Here is a 20,261-nt window from a genome sequence, read left to right on the forward strand (position 1 = left end):
ATGAACTAGTATGTCGGTGCCTTTTGTTAATGAGGCAATGCTTAGGAGCTTTAACCTAAGTGAGACGATCTTTCATTAGGTCGATCACTTTATGCAATCAAGCCGATTACTAAAAATCGTGTCAAATTGCTTAGAGGGGCTAACTGGCGTACCAAGGAACCCAAAATATATTGCAAAAAGGTAGAACAACCTCACTAAGTGGCTGAACATCCTGGCGCCGCTGAAAACACATTAGCGACACATAACTGGCTGTAGCGCCAGACGCTAGGCGCCAAGCCTATCTGTTGACGCCAAGGTCTAGCGCTTGGCGCTAGAATAGGGTATTCCTTAAATACCCCTTTCTTCTTCATTTTCGCTATTGCTCGTCGCGTTTTTGCTTGAAATTTTCCAGAATTCATTTGCTTCGTTCTTGTTCGTTTCTCAACCAAATTCCCACAAATTTGTTGCAAATCAAAGCTTATTTCATCTATTTTCCCGATCTATGTAAGTTTTCTTTGAACTCACACCGGTTTTTATGAATTTTGCATGTGTTTATTTTCGAATTTCATGAAAATTCGAAACTTAGAATGCTTAATTCTCTTTGTTTGTCAAATTTTATGCCATGAAATTGCTTGATTATGTTTATATATTGCCTTGGGAGTAATTTGAGACTTGTTTGACTAAATTTGGTGAAGAAATGAACTCATCACCGGGTTTTGTTTTGGGAAGACACAAATGGGAGTCTACAAACGAAAGAGTGCATTTCCTGCCAAGGAGAACCAGTTCCTTATTGTACTGGCGCAAAGTCTGGTTGTGTCTTAGAGTTGGTGAGGAGATCAAATAAAATTTCTCCTTCCACCCGGACCACTTGGACACCTTGTCCAAAGTCATAAAGTATTGGGGAAAAGTGGTAAGAGTATAACATGCCCCATGGTCGCCTAGGGACTTGCTCAAGTAGTGCATATGAGCAAAGGCAGAGAAGCTGGGGGCAAGATTCTGGAGCTCTCAAGCGGCAATATAACTTAGAATATTCACCCACGAGTTTAGGGTTAGCTGCCAGACACCTAGATCATACCCCTTTAGGATTTTCCTAATCCCAGTATGGAGGGGGAACCGGAGGCCGGCTTCTATTACCGCCTCACAACAGACAAAATAGTTATCTGCATTTTCAATGTTGTCCTCCCAGGCCATAACTGCGTCCCCAGGTGGAACGATAATATCCCACTACTTTCTAAAGGGGTGTTTTTCTTTGAAAACCCTAAAGCAACTCTTCAGGAGGGCTATGTCACCCGGAAGCATTCTAATCTTCTTCAGGTCAGGGTTGTCAACTACCTTTGCCGAGTGCTGATAATCAGCTGCGAAATTATCTTGATCGGAGCCAGAAGCCTCGGCTCCCGATCTTTCAGCGGCCTCATTGCCGCCTGACCCTTCGCTGGATCCATTAGAGGAGGCGGCCTCTTCACCGTCTACCTCTCTTACACTGGAGCTCCCGGAGGAAGAGGGAGCCTCATCATCAGAACTGCTGCTCTCATCCAAACCCTCATGTTCCCGATCCAAAACAACCTCGTCGGCGGGCACTTCCATAGCGCGCCGGCTCTTAGACTTTATGGCCTTCTGTTTGACTCTAGACGTTTTGTCATGCATAGACACGGAGAGGGAGGAATTCGTGGATGAGCACAACAGTTCCGACAGTCCAGAAAAGGCACCCCCTGTTCTAGATTCAGCCGTCCCGGGAGACTAGCTGAATGCCCTAGGCAGTGCCGAGTTTGTGGATTGAGAGCTCATTTTATTTTTAAAGACTATGTATAAAGATGGAAATAAGAATGTATACAAGTTGAAAAGGAAAAGCTAAAAATTGTACGAGCGGTTACCTTACGATTAACTCTGAAAACTGCTAGATAAGGTGACTAGGTATTGTAAAGTTAGCACGCGAAAATCTTGAGAATTTGATGCGGACAGAACCAGAGAATCTCTCTCTAAAAATTTCTCTTTCTCTCTCTAGAAAGTCAAATTAAAATGAAATAGTGAGAGAAGGGAGGGGGTAAAACTTCTATTTATCGAATGGTGAAACGTGGGCATCCCCGTTGAACTTTAAATTTTACTAGCTGTTGTTTTCCCAAATCCCAAGAAGCGCTGTAATTCGGCTCAGCCCACTAAAATCTAGGTCAAGTGATCTAGATAGAGGCACACCTACCAATGACCCTATAAATAGGGAGATATTTCTCCATTTTTGGGACACATTCAATCATTTATTACACCTACTTTCTCTCTCATCAGAGAAACACCTGAGCTTGGAATCCAAGCAAATACCCATCTAAATTTCCGTACTCTTTATTCTCTTTCGTGTTACTAACTTGATCTTTGGAGGCGGAGCTCCGACCACCCGGAGTCTCCGTTGTTTTTGCAGGTACAACTCAGTCCAACCAGTATTTATGACATAACTCTCTTGAGGGACAAAAACACCCAAAACAACTTAGGTTTTTAAGGCTTTAACCCCTCCCAATCATTGACCCTGTGAAACAACAACAAATGGAGCTCATGCAAGAAAGTTTGAGCAAAATATCCAATTAATATAGATTCTAGGACATTAGCTCGCAAGGGGTCTCAGTGGATAAGGAGCTTCTTCCGCAAAAGTTCAATGCCAATAACATCCCTAAGTTCCAGCTAACAGATTTCCCTTGCTTCCATTTAAGGGCATTCGTGACCATAATGAACATTAAGGGGATTGATAAGAAAGTTTTTCATTCCTTGTTTTCTTTATCTCTTGAAACCATTTGTCAACAATCGTTCTTTTCCCTTAACAAAGAGAAAACCTCTTCTTGGGATTCCATAACAAACGCTTTCGTAGATAGATATAAGTGCAACATCCAAGACGAAATAGACCACAGACAACTTGAGATGTTAAAACAAAAAGAAAACGAAGGGTTCACTTCTTTCTTCAACAAATGGATGGAAACTTCTGCTAATATGGTAAGGTTCCTACCGAAAATGAGTCTGTAAGGATGTTCATCAAGAACCTTCAAGAAAAATACGCAAAGCACTTAAAATACCAACACATCTTAAATATTTTCAAGGCTGTGTATAATATAGGCATTGACATTGAAGATGACCTTCTGAAATATAATAGTGCAAGAGGAAAGAAGAACAACCATCCTTCTTCCTCTTCCATTAACAAAGTACATGATACGAACACCTCTAAATCACAAATGAAAGGTCGAAAAGAGTGTTCACTACACTTGGTATGAGTTATGAAACAACTTTCAAAAAGCTGCACCACAAAGGACTAGTCATGCCCATAAGACCTATCAAAGTCCCAGTTCTAGAAGCTAGTCCACCTAAGTGGGATCCTAATAAACACTACAAGTATCACCAAGGAAAGGGTCACGACATTGAGGAGTGTTGGAAAATCAGAGAAGCTACTTAAGACCTGATCGATGACAATAAAACTTTCGAGATTCTAGCCATCGCAGAAGATCAAACATCCTTCGATCCTTCACCCCTTATCACACCTGTAGGGATAACCCATAATCGAGATAGCTTATATAACCTCTATTGATGAAGTCGCCATGATTGAGGAGGATGAAAGAATTTTCTTAGATAATACCGGGGAAAATTTGTCAAGTCTAAAAGAAGACATTCGAAAACTACAAGATGTCATTGCCATGCTCTTGAATGTGGTAGAAGGACTAGCAAATCGGATGATGGTTATCGAACAAAATTCTCACCAAGGATTTAATGAGGAACTCAATTCTCCTAAGCCACGGCAAAAACGGATCATTGAAGAATACACAGCAATATATATGACTTATGATGAAGCTTTTGACTATCTTCATGATCAAGGTCTCATTCATCTTGTTGGCCCCAGTTAAAACCCACCACCAGAGAAACGATCTCCCAATTGGGATCCAAATTCTTGTTGCAAATATCTTAGAGGCCATGGTCACACCACCGAAAATTGTTTTACCCTCAAGGATCGCATTCAAGACCTCATAGATTCAAACCACCTTCATGTTCCTTTGAGCAAAAGGAAGTCCAACAATAGTAACAATAGTAATAGTGGCTGGAAAGGAAAGAAGAACGACAATCCTTCTTATTCCAAATCTACCCACTCAAAACTTTTAGCACGTTTAACTTAGATGAGGTCCTTGCCATGAATAAACGAGGGCAAAAGATAAACTTCACACCTATTGCTATAATTTATGACACAACATTTGATCGCCTTCATGTTAAAGGTCTCATAACTCCTATTGGACCATTTGAAGATCCACTAGTCGAAAAGAGGAAGGCTAGCTGGAACCTTAATGCGCACTGCAAATACCATCAAGGTAGGGGTCATACTACTGAGAATTGTTGGAAGCTGAAAGAGGCCATCCAATATTTGATCAATAATAACAAGCTTCCTACACCTCCAGTCGGCAAGAAGACCGAGTGATGATAAGGCACAAGACAAGAGGCGAGCTTCAACAACAAGATTTCATGACCGTTTTTTCTATTTCTTTAATCTATAATTTGCCCAATAAGTCTAGGATAGGCACCTTTCTCTCTTAGATTCATTTTGTAGGAATTTCTTTTACTTTTTCCTTTTAACAAAATGAGCATTTTATTTTCTTGCATATGATCATTGCGTTACTTCGCATAAAAAAATGGCAAACTAAGCACAAGGTATACCAATGATTTGAGGCACCCCGTGTACCCATATCATATCTCCTTTCACCCCTTCAAATATACAATCCTTTCTTGATAAACCACTTTCAGCCTTGTCTAACGATAGACCTTTCTTTCTTCGACACACATCTACTTAACCTTGGGATGGGATGGTGTGTAACTTATGCAATTTTTAAAGAACATAAGCTTGGTGTATCAAAAATTAAAATGGAAAAAAAAAATAAAAGTGTGCAAAAGGGCAACTGCTCCAATGTCATTGATATGAACATGACTTTGATATGAACACGTCTCACATTGCTCTCTTATCGAGTTCTTGGAACTGTTCCTGAGAAACATGAATCCCAAGTGAGTGATAGACCGCATGATCGGGATTGCCCACACTTATTGAAAAAAGGTTCAAAATAAAAAAACTCAAAAGCGAAAAAGAAAGAGAGTAAAAAATATAAACAAAAGAGAGTTCAAAAGTTAGAAACCTCAAGCATGAAAATACAAATATTCACAAGCAAAGTTGCACACCTTGAGGGCTTATCTGGGGTCTTGATCCTTTATCCCTTTCTTCTTCAAACCTTTAGCCTAACCATGTTACAACCCTTAAAAGACCTCTTTGAGGTATACACACACTTGTACGAGGTTCAGATAGAGCTACGTTCGGCCTGATTCTTAACGGATACGTAGGCAACCTCACATCGAGGTGCCGCCGTAATAAAAATGCATTCATATTTACGTTCATAATTGATCATATCAATGAGATCTCCTATGCTCATCCCTATTCATTTAGAGCTAGACTTGGGGGTTTGATCTTTACATTATTAGCCTACCTAGCCTAAAAGTCACCACCATTTGACTCTTTTCAATAAATTTTTCCACACACTTAGCCCTTGCGGCCTAACTTTAGTGTCACTATTACACACATCACAGATACATGACAAAATATACTTCCCTTAGGAACCCTTTGTCATGAAATCTTAAACACAATGTTGAAACATGCTTTATCATATCAAAATAACTCATTGCTTGTAATCGTTATCGCATCACGAAGTATGAAGTGCTTAGCCTCCGTGCCTAAGTTACCTACATACTTTCATTTTTGAGTCAACTAGGATAGCTTAGAATTAATCAATCCTTGTACTATAAGAGACAACGTGAATGCATTAAGCTAATTCAACATGCACCATTACAACACTTCGATTCTTTTTCACATCTTTCTTTTTCGGGAGAAAGTCGGTACCCTCCACAAAAAATGACGGAAAAGTTTTGCTTTTTTGCATTTTTGAGTCGCACAATAGCATTACAATGCACACACGAGTCATGTTATGTCATATCACATCGAGTTAAGTCTAAAACATGTGTCAAAACACATTAAGTCACACACGTGTCAATCACATTGAGTCATCCTCAAGTCAGTCAATCACCTTAGGTCAACCCTAAGAAAAGGTATCAAGCCTTAGGTAAACCCTAAGAAAAACACCGGCAAAGTCTTTTGGCGATCTTTTGATTTTTACAGGATACAACCATTCAGCAAATCTCTTGTTCGCAGCCAACCGAACAATCTCAACAAACATTCAAAGCTCTTTGTTCAAAGACGCGTAGACATATCATCAAAGATTTTTTGTTCAGAGACGCGTGGACATATCAAAAAGCTCTTTTGTTCAGAGACGCGTGGACATATTAAAGCTCTTTTTTTCAGAGATGCGTGGACATATCAAAGCTCTTTTATTCAGAGACGCATGGACATACCATCAAAGCTCTTTTATTCAAAGATGCGTGGAAATATAAAAAATCTCTTTTGTTTAAAGACGCGTGGACATATCAAAAAGCTCTTTTTCTCTGAGACGCGTGAGCATATCATTCAAAGCTCTTTGTTCAGAGAAGTGTGGACATGTCTTTCACGCTCTCTTGCTGAGAGACACGTGGGAATCCTATTAAATCTCTTTTATTCAGAGACGCATGGACATTTCTTTAAAAAGCTCCATTGTTTAGAGACGATCGAGTGAACATCATCAACAGCGAGATGGAATTCTCTAGCTTGTGGAAGGTTGTCACAACCACAAAATGCAACAAAAAATCAATTACCCTGGAGACGTGTGCTCGACGGTGCAAGATACGCGTTTATTAACTCTCTTACCAGTTTTAACTAACGCTATTTTGCAGGTATCAGCGTTATAAGAATGATTTAAGATCGCAGAACGTTATGAATCATTCTTTGTTCCTATTGCTACTTTGAATTTTGTTATTGAAACTTGCGTTTCTCTAAACTCAGTCAAAGTGGGGGCTTTTGTAGACTCCCAAATGTGTCTCCCCAAAACCAAACCTAGTGATGAATATCTTTCATGTCATTTGATTATCGAACGAGGTGAAAGTTTAAAAAGTTTAGTAATGAGAATGTTTTTATTAAAATATCTCTTCTTTCTGTTTTTAAAAATACTTTTTTTTCTTACCCTATTTATGAAAAACGTGCATTTGAATTTAGTTTAGTCCATGATAAGGTTCCAATAATAGTATAGTTGGATAGGGCTCGAAAAGAGTTTTGCAATGATATATTATAACCCCAATTTCGATGAATAATGAGGAAGTTATGGCCAAAATACTAAACTGGGTCTGGTTTGGTTCTTACATATGACCCAATGATCTAGCGGAGGGCCTATTATTAATTATCATTCCTAAAGCTATTAGGATTGATAATAGTATTCTAGAATACTTTAGAAGGTTCTCTTAAATCCTAATGTATTTAGGATTTATAATTATGTTTCAATGAGTTTGAAATTGAATAAAACTACTCCTTTTGAGAATCCTTGTTTTGCACGAAATGAAATATATTCAGATATTATTTTCGTGCCACATAATTTTTATCCAAATCTTATATGGCTGGATAGATCTTGAAATTATATTTCCAATGATATATTATAATATTAATTCCGAGTTATAACGAAAAAGATAAGAATGAGATATGAAACTCTATCCAAAGCTGACACCCTTCCACTATTTCGACCATATCTTTTTATCTACAAAAGAATTTAATCTGATTCTAATTGGGTTGGAAAGTAGAATTCACTTTATTTCTAACGACATATTATATGAATTATTTGGATTTCCTTATAAAAAGATATGATAAAAACAAAATCTGCAAAAATGTCTTACATCACCAAATGACAGGTTTGTCGCCTAGCGACAAGCACTGTCGTTGGTGACAGAAGCGTGTTTTATTTCTTTTTGAACTCTAATTTGTTCTTATCGATTTCGGACTATTTTCTTATAAATAGGGTCCTTGGACCACCGCTTTCAATCATCAACTCTCAACTAGAATTCTCTAATTCTTCTCTCTTTCTCTAAGCTAAAGCTTATTTTCTCTCTCCCTCTTCTAGGCTAGCCTTTAAAAAACATAATTCCTCATACATTGGAACTAGACACACTTTAACCAAGTTCGAAGTTGCCTTTCCCCTAGACGTGAAAGTTTTTGTATTTATGAGGGTTTGGTCCCAAATCTCTATTTCAATTATGTAATTTAATTGTTTGTTTTATTATTTTCCTTGAAGTTACTAACGTGTGTATTTTGTTATTAGAAAGAGATACGAGGCATCCAAGCAAGTACTTTAATTGTTTAATAGATATTTATATATAGAGATCATGTTTAGGTTATTATTTTGATTCCTAGTATCATGTTAGGATGCTTTTCTTAGTCTCATGTTTAGGGTAAAGAATAAGTTTCTAATTTCAATTATGATTTCTATGATGCTTCCTATTTTATTTCTTTTTATCATGTTAGTATCATGTTAGGGCTAAAGCTTTGATTTTTATTATTTAGTGACATGCTAGGTTTTGTTATTAATATTGTTAGTATCATGCCTACAATCTTGCTAATATTATTATGCTTTATTAACATGATAATGATAATTATTATTTTCATGATAATTATGCTTTATTAATTATGATTATTATTATTTTCATGATAATTATGCTTTATTATTATTGGGATTATAATTATTATAATTATCATTATGATTATTATTATGTTGCTTGATGATTGCTATTGTTATTAATTGATCATGACTGTTATGCATGTTTAAAGGGAATTTGTACTTGTGATCACATTTAATAAGATAATTAATAATCTTGTTTAGGGTTAATATGATTATTATTCAAGTGATCGCCAATAATAGTTTTATTTGTGCATTAATATTCAACCAACATAGTTGAACAGGTTTAGGGTAAACCTATGGATTGAATGTTAGTCAGAAAGCGCACATGAATACGAGTAGAATAAAGTAGAGGCCTATTATTAAAGCAGGTTCTTTCTCTTTTAGATTGGATTTGAACCTTCATCCCCGAACATCCAGTCTTGGTTCCAGACTTCTTGGAGTTAACGATCTCTTTGATCGTTAAGGGGTGTAACCTTCACCCTGTGAACGGTTTATAAGTTCCTAAAACTTGTAGGCGACTCTTTTTCTCTAGCTTCCTTCCCTTTGGATGCCACCATGCTTAAGTGTATGATTACAGTAGGGTTCAAGTTTGGGGTAATGCTTGAAATATTCCCTACACAATTTCTTTTGGATTCCCATATTGGTAATTGTGAATAGCCATGTCTTCAACAACGTTACTCGATATATTCTCATCCAAGTTCATAAATCTCCCGTTAGCTGGAGAGTCCAAAATCATTCTTGAATAATATCCAATCCTGTTATAGAAAGCTTGGATTATCTGCCACTGTGCTATCCCATGATGAGGACATTCTCTCTGCAAATCCTTAAATCTTTCTGAAGCTTCATACAAACTCTCATCAACAGTTTAATCCTGATTTTTATTATCACCCTAGGTGTGAGAAAATGGGGTTGACTCATCTCATGTTTGCTGATGATGTATTGCTTTTCTCTAGAGCTAATACTAGATTAGCTTGTCTGATTTTTAAAGCTTTCTCTAAGTTTCTAAAGGCTTCTAGCTTATCTTCTATCTTAGACAAAAGTGAGGATTACTTTGGTGGTATTTCTGAGTTTGAGCAAGATGAGTTAAGAAACCTGATAGGGGTTGTTTCTGGTACTATCCCTTTCAAGTAACTAGGGGTTCCTCTATCCTATAAAAAATTGACTATTGCTTAATGTAAACCTCTTGTTGATAAAGTGACTATCAGATTTAGTGGTTACACTACTATACAGTTATCTTATGCTGGTAGGCTGTAGTTGGTGAAAAGTGTTCTTTTTGGAATCCAAACTTATTAGGCTCACATCTTCATCCTTCCCAAAAAGATCCTAAAGGAAATTGAGGTTAGGTTTAGAGCTTTCTTATGGACTAGAAATGCTAACCCTTCAAAGATATCTCTTGTTTCTTGGTCTCAAGTTTACCTTCCAAAGTTAGTGGAGGGTGGAACCTTATTTTTATCCCTGAGTGGAATACTGCTGCTATCTCTAAACTACTTTGGGACCTTGCTCATAAAGCTGATAACCTATGGGTTAAATGGGTTCATATACATTATTTCAAAGACAAACCTTGGTTGGAAAAGCCTTCTCCTAGGAAATGCTTCTGGGTTCTAAGTAGGATTTTAAAGTGCAGCACTGTAATAGATGATATTGGTGGCTGGGATGTTGTTAAGCAAGGTGATAAAATCAAGATTAGGATTATGTACCTGAAGATTATTACTCAAGCTCCCAAGGTTCCATGGCGATGGCCCTTTTGTAACAACCTTGCTACCCCTAAGAGCTTGTTCATTCTTTGGCTTGCTATTAGGAATAGGTTGCTTACAAAATATAGATTGTCTATCTGGAATTTGCAATGTGATCCTATGTGTTTTCTTTGCAATTTGCATCTTGAGTCTGTTGAGCATTTATTTTTTGAATGCAGGTTTGCTAGAAATATATGGAAACAGATTTTAGATATGCTTGGTTACAAAATATCAGTTCTGTCCTTTGAAGCTGAAGTACTGTGGGTATCTAAAGCCTGCAGGAAAACTAGAGCTAAGAACAGACTTTTAGGTATGTGTTTTGCTCAAGCTGTGTACTAGATTTGGTTACAAAGGAATGCTCTAATCTTTACATGAAGCTGCAAATCTTGTGAAGCTGTCCTTAGAGATATCTTATTTGTTGTAGCTTGTAGATGTTTTATTAGTGACAAAAATTTGTTGCTTATGTCATGTTTTGGTTTTTCGGTGCTTTGTTACTTTTGGCAGCTTTGATGTTGTTGTTTTAGAGGTTTACATGCCTGTATGTTCTACTAGTTTGTTTTAGAGGTGTTGTCTTGTCATGGTTCCCAAAACCCTTCCTAGAAGGTGGCTGGGAACTTGAGTCCAGCAGTTGTTCCTGTCCAACATAGAACCTTTCCTAGAAGGTGGCTAGGTGTGGTTTAAGAACTGTTTTGGTGTTTGTATGGCCTTTTAGTCTTTAGTGTTTTGGGTTTTTTTGCTTAGCTTTTGTAAGCAATAATTTGTACTATGTAACTTTTCACCTTTTTGTAATAAAGTTTTCACTAACAAAAAAATAAAAAAAAACAAAATTCATCAGCTTCTTGGGCAAAGTTTAGGATCACATTCCTTAACAAAGATGTCCTCTCTGTAGGGTAATATTTATTATAGAAATTCAAAGCAAGAGTACTCGAGTCAGTAATACAAGAGCAATTCTATTCAATCCATTATACCATAATTTAGCTTTACCACATAAAAAAAATAATCTACCTGATATGGTCTTGAGTGACCCCAGTTTGCCTAATAGTGTTGCAATATTGGCATAAATCCAAAATATGAAGATTTGGATCTTCATCCTTAGCTCCGCTAAATTTCTTCCTTTTGATCATAGTTATAAACTGGGGTTTAATCTTGAATTTTACTCCATCGAGATTAGGTGTAGGAGTTATGTGGAAAATCTATCAAGGATGGCTGCGAATAATCCCTAAGCTTGCGAACAGGATAAGGTGGTGATGCAGTCATCTCTGATTCATGATATGTACTAAACAAATAAATATGAGAAATTAGACGAGAGAAAATAATCTACACTACAAATTAATTAGAACTAAAAATAAAATTGTTCCCCGGCAACAGCGCAAAATTTTGATAGGCTAAAGTCGTATCATCTAATCAAAAGTGTTACCTAATGCCTCTAACTAATATAGATAGGGAAGTAGGGTCGAATCTAGAGGGAAACGAGTCTTTCTATTCCTAATTAATTAATATAGTCTAGATTATCAAGTAACCAAATTTGTTGTTAAAGGAATTAATCTAAGAAGAATAAAAGTAGGGAAGAATAAAAGTAGGGAAATATCAATTAATTAAAGCCTAGGGTATAGGTTGACCAATAAATAATATTTTAAGGTAAAAACACAATAATCAATAATCAATCATCTTTGCATCAATTAATCAGATTATAAAGGGATTTCACTACGGATTACAATCATAAAATTAATGTACCGATATTGAATCGCATCTCTCAAATCTTGGCTTAACCATTTATAAATTTATCTGCCTATTGAAACTAAGCCTAGACATCAATTCTCATCTCTTGAATCTCGAATCAATATTTCTTAACTCATAAAATTAAACCTAGCCAAATCTAATTTTATAACATTAAATCAATCTATAGGAAATTAATTAAGAATTGACAATCAATAGTAATAAATTACCCTTTCATATTAATCATGGATCCCCACAACCCTAAACCTTAAAATTTAACTATTCGTGCATAATTAAAACTAAACTAATAAAAGCTATAAAAGAAAGCACGATTAGAAGAAATGGTGATAAAACTAAAATAAAGAAGATAAACTAAATAAAGAACAATAAAGTATAAGTAAAACTAAAGTATAATCTAAATCAATAAGAAGAACAAAACTAAAACTGAAACTAAGAAAACTAATAACTGAGTACTACCTACATAAAACCTTCTCTCAAAAATAAAAATACAAAAATAAAATCTATTTTCATAGCTAACGAAATTTTTCCTTCTCTTTCTCTCTCTAGCGCTTCCCCACCGCTTTTCCCACCGCTTCCTCTTTCTCAACCCCCTGCTCACCGGCGACAGGCGCGCTACACTAAGTCGTCGCCGGCGAGTGTAATCTTGTAGTTTCTATTTAGTTTTTAGTCTATAGAGGTACCTGGGTGAAGAAAATAGGGGTATTTACGGAGCCGTTTGTTCTTCATTCTCTTCGGTAGTTCTTCTATCGTGGTGTATCGTCAAGTTTTCTACTCAGCGAAACAAGGACCAAAAGCTACTCTTAACACCGCCGTTGAAAGGAATTTGTTAATCCCGACGGTAAAGGTGAAGTTAAGGCTAGGGTTTCCTCGCTTCTCCAAGGTTTGGGTCAGTGAGGTGGTTCTTGCATTGGCCATGACGATTGTTCTTTGTGTAGCTAGTTGGTTGCTGCAGGTGAGGTTTGATTAGTTTCCGGTTGGTTTTTCCTTTTGACCCCTCAATTTTGCTATGTTCTCGTGCTGACAAAGGGATGTTAAAGTCCGTAATCGGGCGTTGGACCGTCTGACTAAGAAGGGGATGTTAAAGTCCTACATTTCCAAGTCCAAAGGGACTAATAAGAAGAACCCGGGGCAATCATCTAAGACACCCCAGCCTGTTAGTAGTTTGGACACCGATAAGGAGCCGGTCTACACCATAGCAGGTGGGTTCGCTTGCGGTGGCCCTACCATCCGGGGCACCAAGAGCCATCTTTGAAAGAGACAATGATGATGATGGTGAGTAGGCACCAGCTAGCTCCTCCTTCCCAAACGTTATTATTACTAAGAAGGACAGGGGCACTGTTCGCTGTCCGCATGACGATCCGATCGTCATTGAATGTAAGGTCGCCAACCAACTGGTTGGGCGGATCCTTATTGACACCTGCAGCTCGTCGGACATCATCAGTCTCCGATGCGTGCAAAAGCTGAAATACAGCCTCAGCAGCATGCATCTGGTTACTCACCCCTTGGTTGGTTTCGGGGGTGGGATGGTTTATCCAGTCGATAGGATTGACTTACCAATCCGACTGGGTGAAAAGGGAAAAGGACGACACCAGGTCGTCAAATTCTTGGTCGTTGAGGAACTGACCGTCTATAACATTATCCTAGGCCGTCCAACCCTCAATGAAACGAAGACTGTAATCATTCCTTCTCTCATGCTCATTAAGTATGTGAGGGATGATGGCTCTGTTGGTTCCTTGAATGGGGATCAAAAGACGGCCCGGGAGTGCTACCTCTCATCCGTCAAAGATACTGTGACCCCAGAAGGCCAAGGTAAGGAATCAATAGACTTTGACAATGTGAAGGATGCCAGCCCAGCCCACCAGCAGCCGAGAAGAAAAGAAGGGCTCATCAGCTGGTGGTGGTGAAGAAAGAGAAAAAATAGCAATCACTGACCAAGGAATGGTCAGATGAGCTCCGTCCCCAACCGCCTGGTGAACATATTGATATACTTCTAGACGACAGCCGTCCAAAGCGTACTGTTAAGTTTGGGACGACTGCTTATGCTAAGCTGGGTGTAGATCTAGACCTATTGCTGAAAGAATTCAAAGACATTTTTGCCTTTGAAGTAGAAGAGATGCCAGGCGTCAGCCCGGATCTCGTTGTCTACAAACTTGCAGTGGATCTAAAAAAGAAGCCCATCCGGCAAAAGAAAAGAAATCACGATGAGGAAAGAAGTTAGGCGGCAGCTGGCAAAGTAAAAAAGCTGTTGGATGCTGGGTTCATTTAGCCATGTAATTTCCCCGAATGGGTGGCGAATGTTGTGCTTGTAAAGAAGTCGAATGGTACCTGGCGTATGTGTGTTGATTACACAGACCTCAACAAGGCATGTCCAAAGGGCAATTATCCGCTCCCAAAGATCGACAGTCTGGTTGATTCTACAGCCGAGCATGCCCTGATGAGTTTTATGGAAAAAAGATCAAGAGAAGACGGCCTTTGTCATTGATCAGGGGTTATTCTGTTATACCGTGATACCGTTTGTCTAGAAAAATGCATCGGCTACATTCTAACGGATGATTAATACAGTCTTCATTAATCAAATTGGGAGGAATGTGGAGGCGTACATTGATGACATGATAGTCAAATCCAAGCAACGGACGGATCACCTTGCTGATCTCCGAGAAACCTTCACCACACTCAGGCGGCATAAGGTCATATTAAACTCCAAGAAATGCGTCTTTAGTGTTGAGTTTGGGAATTTTCTCGGATTCCTGATTGATCAAAGGGGGATAGAGGCTAACCTTTAGAAGATACATGTGGTAATTGACATGAAGTCACCCCGGACTGTTAAGGAAGTACAGAGACTAACCGGTAAGCGGCATTGGGAAGGTTTCTTAGCCGGTCAGGTGACAAATGCCTTTACTTCTTCCAAGCAATCAGGAAGAAGACTAGATTTGAAAGGGGGATGATGATGAGGCGGCCTTTAAAAAGCTGAAAGAACACTTGCACTCTTTGCAAAGGCTTGTTAGCCCTCTGCCCAAAGAGACATTATACATGTACCTGGCCGTCTCAGACCATGCCCTTAGTGCAGTCTCCTTGCTGAGAAAGACGGCATCTAGCTCCCGATCTATTTCAGTAGCCATGTGCTAAAAAATGCTAAACTCTGATACCCCATGGTTTAAAATTTTGGCCTTGCTTTGTATATGGCATTCAAGAAGCTGAAGTCGTACTTTCTGGCACATCCGGTTGTTATTTACACCGATCACCCCCTCAAGCGGCCAATGTCTACCTTGGAGTCATCCGATAGAATGTTGAAATGGGTTATTGAAATGCAAAGTCTTGAAATTACTTATGAACCTATAAAGGCAGTGAAGGGTCAGGCGTTTGCCGACTTCATTGTTGAAATGACACGACCAATTCCTCCAGATAACATTGATCAGGTTTGGAAAGTGTATGTGGACGGGAGCTCGACAAAGAACGGTTGTGGTGTAGGAATTATATATGAGTACCCTAAGGGGGACAAATTTGAATATGCACCGCGGTATAAGTTTCAGGCCTCGAATAACGAGGAAGAATACGAAGCCCTGCTAGCCGGAATACGCATGTGCAAGGCAGCAGGGGCAATAAAAATTGACGCCTACTCTGATTCGCAATTGGTCGTAAGCCAGTATGAGGGAAATTATGAGGCAACACACCGGGCTATGATCAAGTATCTTCAGGTAGTCAAAGAAGAGGTTGGGGAACTTTAAGAATTCCACCTGAGTCAAGTTCCCATGTCAGATAACAACCAGGCGGATGCATTGTCAAAACTGGCATCTTTCGCCTGCTGTGATACGCTTCGGTCGGCATTTTGGGAAGTTCTAGAAAAAAGAAGTATATATGAAGAGCCCATTAGAATCCTTGACTGAAGCTCAAACAGGATGGATGGAATTGGGGCATATTTGACAGACGGCACGCTTCGTGATTCACCACATGAGGCAGACGTCATGATGAAACGAGCAACAAACTTCGAAATGAGAAATGGAGAGCTCTTCAAGGCGGGTTTTCTTAAACCTTTATTAAAGTGTGTTACCCCAGAAAAGGGTAAAGAAGTTCTCGAAGAATTGCACTCGGGATATTGCGCCTCTCATATAGGCGGCAGTTCCCTATCCGTCAGAGCCAGGCGGCACTATTTTTGGCCTACACTTCAAGTAGATTATAAAGAGTTGGTGAAGAGGTGTGACAAATGCCAGAGGTTTGGCAAGCTTATTCACCGCCCAATTACTGATCTGACGGCAATCTACAGTCCAGTACCGTCTGCTTAGTGGGGCATGGATATCTTAGGTCCTTATACGCCTGCACCAGGTGGAAAGCGTTATATTTTGGTGGATGTGGATTACTTTACCAAATGGGTGGAGGCTGAGCCGGTTAAAACCATCAAGATAAAGGATGTCATCTCTTTCATTTGGCAGAACATCATCACCCGGTTTGGGGTACCTATGTCTATGGTATTCGATAATGGCCCTCAGTTTAAAACGCCTCACCTTAAGACTTCGTTGGGAGATCAAGGGATCTCACATTGATTTGCATCAGTCGGCCGACCCCAAGCAAACGGCCAAGTTGAAGCCTTCAACAAGCTTATCTGAGACAGCTTTAAAAAGAAAATTGAAAGAGCCGGTGGTTATGGGCAGAAGAATTTATTCATGTCTTATGGGCCATCCGGACAATTGCCAAAGGGGGAACCGGTGAAACCCCATTTCTCATGGTGTACGGTGCTGAAGCCGTCTTGCCCATTGAACATTACGAGCCGACTCTCAGAGTCATGCTTTATGATGAAGAGGCAAATTGGGAGGCCATGCGGCTGGCATTGGACTCCCTCCCGGAATGTAGGGGCAATGCTGTCCTGCGTCATGAGATATACCGTCTGAGAATGACGAGAGCCTATAATAAGAAAGTACACAAGCGCCCTTTGAAAGTTGGCGACTTTGTGTCACGAAAAATGGAGGCAACCGGTAAGGCCATTGAACTAGGAAAGCTAATCCCCAATTGGGAAGGCCCTTACCGGATCTATGAAAAAGTCAGGGATGGCACCTACCGTCTGGAAATCCTAGACGGCAGACGCCTACCTAGAACTTGAAATGTAGATAACTTAAAAAATTACTAATTCTTAGAATTGTAAATTTTTGGAAACAAAGAGTCTATTAATGAGAAATAAGGCCTTGTTTTCAAATTGTTTTGTTATCTTTATAATTACTTTTCTGTCTAGGCAATACTCAGACGGATTATTTTCTTAACCAACTAATTTTGATACTTAGTGGTGAGTTCAATGTTCAAATAACATGTAGACACCTAAAAATGTCTCCCCAAAACAAAACTCGATGATGAACAACCTTTCACCGCCGTTATTGGTCGGGTTTAGTATTTAATATTTTGAGTGCTTAAACCCATAATCAAATCCATATTTTCATTTCTTAAACAAACCCAATTCCTAGCTCATTTCCCCAAATCTTCACTTATTTTCCTCTTTTCGTGCCTTTAAACCCAAAATAATTCATTTCGTGTCCTTTAAAATCATTCACTTCGTGTTCTTTTTATAAAAACAATTATTCCAGTTTATTTTGATCCATTATCTGGGTTCAATGATTGAATAGTTGGATGGGGCTTTAAAAGAGCTTTCCAACGATATATTATAACCCCAAATCCGAGTTATATCGAATAAGTTACGGCCAAAATATTAAATTGAGCCCAAACCGAACCTCATTCCACCTTATCTACGACCCAATGACCATGTGGAGGGTTGTAGGCGTCGCTCAAAGTGCGCCTACGTTAAAGCATGTGTGAATATGCTTGGCACTCTGAGCAAGTGGGAATTAACGTACGATTAGGGACAAGGAAAGTAGGGAGCCGCCAACAAGTTTTTAAGGAACTTGTAAACCGTTCATGGATCATAAAAGGCAACCATGATAAAGGGACAACGAAGGCAACAACGAATTACCCATGAAGGTTACACCCCATTCATAATCCATGAGATTATTAACTTCATATGGTTCGGAACCACGAAAGGAGGATCGGGGATGATGGTACGAATTGAGTCATGGAGTCACATTCGCCCGTATTGGCCTCTACTCGATTCTTATTGTAAAACGTGACACTACTACAAAAAAGGGAATAAAGAACAGTTAAAATTGTCTTTATAGAACGCCTTAGAGGCGTTCTTCTGCTAAGCGATGTGTAAAGTTTACAAAACGGGTACAAGAGGCGTTCTATATGCAAGGGAAAATAGAACGGGTACAGAAGGCGTTCTATATCCAAGAGATAACCGTTCTCTATCCTATTTTATATGTTTATATGAATAAAAGAGAACCGTTATCTAAGATAACTGTTCTCTTTGTCGATTTATTTAAAAAAAAAAATATTAATATTGCATATTAGAGGTTGCATATATATATATGCTAATCAACACCATTAATTAATAAATCAAATCAAATAGAATTGAAATGTTAACAATTAAATATCAAATTAAGAATAAATTTTATTACGGAGTATCCTTTATATTCAAATACATAGTAATTACATCTCAAATCTTTATTTTGATACAATTCTATACCAACTTAATAATTATCAATGTGCTAAACTGCTAACAACTTTAAAAGTGCAACTTGAATTGCCCATAAAATTTGAACCACCTCCACATTAATAATCCAATTAAACCGATTCAACCGCAGCGGAGCTTCAACAACCAGAACCACCAGCAGCGCTTCCCCCAAATTGAAGCACTAGCAGCGCCTCCACCAACCTCGACCATTGCAGCATCTGATCTCCACCAACGTCGAACACCGCAACGTCTCCAACAACCTCAACACCGCAGCTCCTCCAGCAATAGTGCACGCAAATAGTGAAGCCGCACCAAACACCCACAAATCAAAGATGAAAAATCAGAAATTATAATCCAAATCATAGCATAAAAATCAATTGATGAAAGTTATAGACCTAAAATTAATAATTTAGAATTAAAATGCACTTCATAATTCGCACACCTCCAAGCACCTTAAACGACCCACCAATCAATTCAATCTCAGCCACCACCTACCTTGAAACAGAGCACCGTACTGCATCAAGACCCGTACTGCATAAACAGAGCAAAATCGATATTTTAATCGGAGTTGGGGTTGGAAACAAAACGATACGAAGAATAGGATAGTTGTTAATATATGAAGAAGATGACGAAGAAGAGGTTAATCGGACCTCAGCCGGAGTTACTAGGATCGGACTTTGAGGGATGAAGGTAGAATATGAGAAAGGAGTAAGGGTTTCAAAGGAGGGAAGAAGTGCTTGAGAGGATGAGGAAATGAATGACGACTATCTTAATTAAGAGGAAGGAGGAGTTAGGGTTAGAATTTTGGGCCTCTTGAAAGGTTAGATTTTTATTTTTATTTTATTCTTAAAAAATAATGTTGAACATATAGAACGGTTAACTAGGAGGGGCGATCTATATTGTAAGTGTAAAATTTAGATGTATCAAATAGAACAATTAACTAAGAAATTCGTTCTATATAATATAATCACAATTTAATAAAATAATAAAAAAAATAAATCAAATAGAACGGTTAATTAAGATAGGCGTTCTATATAATCCTAGAGAACGCATATCTAAGTTAACCGTTCTATATCTTGCGTTTCTTATTCTAATTTTTGTTGTAGTGTGATTCCTGCGATCTCAACGACATGCAAACAAAATATTCAATTTGCTCCTAACTATTATTAACCTAATTTGGTTGAATATTAATGCAACACATAATTCTAAAATATTAGTGAACACTTGATTTATAACAAGATTAAAAAAGAACCTAAATCGGTTGTCCAAATTATCTTATTAGGCGTGATTTTTAATTACATATTCCTTTTAAACATGCAATAATGTGGTGATCAATAAATATAATAGAATATACATTAATATTGGAAGCGATTCAACAATAATAATGTTAGTCAAATCAAATATAAAATTAACCTAATCATGATACTAGCAATATTAAAATAAAATAAGAGTAATTAAATTAGTTAATTACTGACATTCTGCGCGTTCCTTTATATTGCTACATCATGAATAAACTGTTAGTAACTTCAATAAAAATATAAAGCAAATGAAAATTAAATTAAATAAATATAGATTTGATTTTGGTCCAAACCCTCAGTTATTTATACCTTTCACGCCTTGGTTTAAGGATGAAACCTCGGGTTTAGTATAGACTCCTTGGAGTGCTTAAGGGAAGAATGG

General features: G+C 38.2%; 1 long non-coding RNA gene across 1 annotated transcript; it reads right to left on the reverse strand.

Annotated features, from left to right (window-relative positions):
- Window positions 1–18,500: 18,500 nt before the first annotated feature.
- On the reverse strand, window positions 18,501–19,627 carry LOC110697497. Its single transcript, XR_002506492.1, has 2 exons — window positions 19,232–19,627; window positions 18,501–19,112 (listed from the first exon to the last, which is right to left on the reverse strand). It is a non-coding gene; the product is annotated as an uncharacterized LOC110697497 (long non-coding RNA).
- Between the last annotated feature and the right edge of the window lie 634 nt (window positions 19,628–20,261).

Source organism: Chenopodium quinoa, unplaced genomic scaffold (genome assembly GCF_001683475.1).
Source record: "Chenopodium quinoa cultivar QQ74 unplaced genomic scaffold, ASM168347v1, whole genome shotgun sequence".
Taxonomy (NCBI): domain Eukaryota; kingdom Viridiplantae; phylum Streptophyta; class Magnoliopsida; order Caryophyllales; family Amaranthaceae; genus Chenopodium; species Chenopodium quinoa.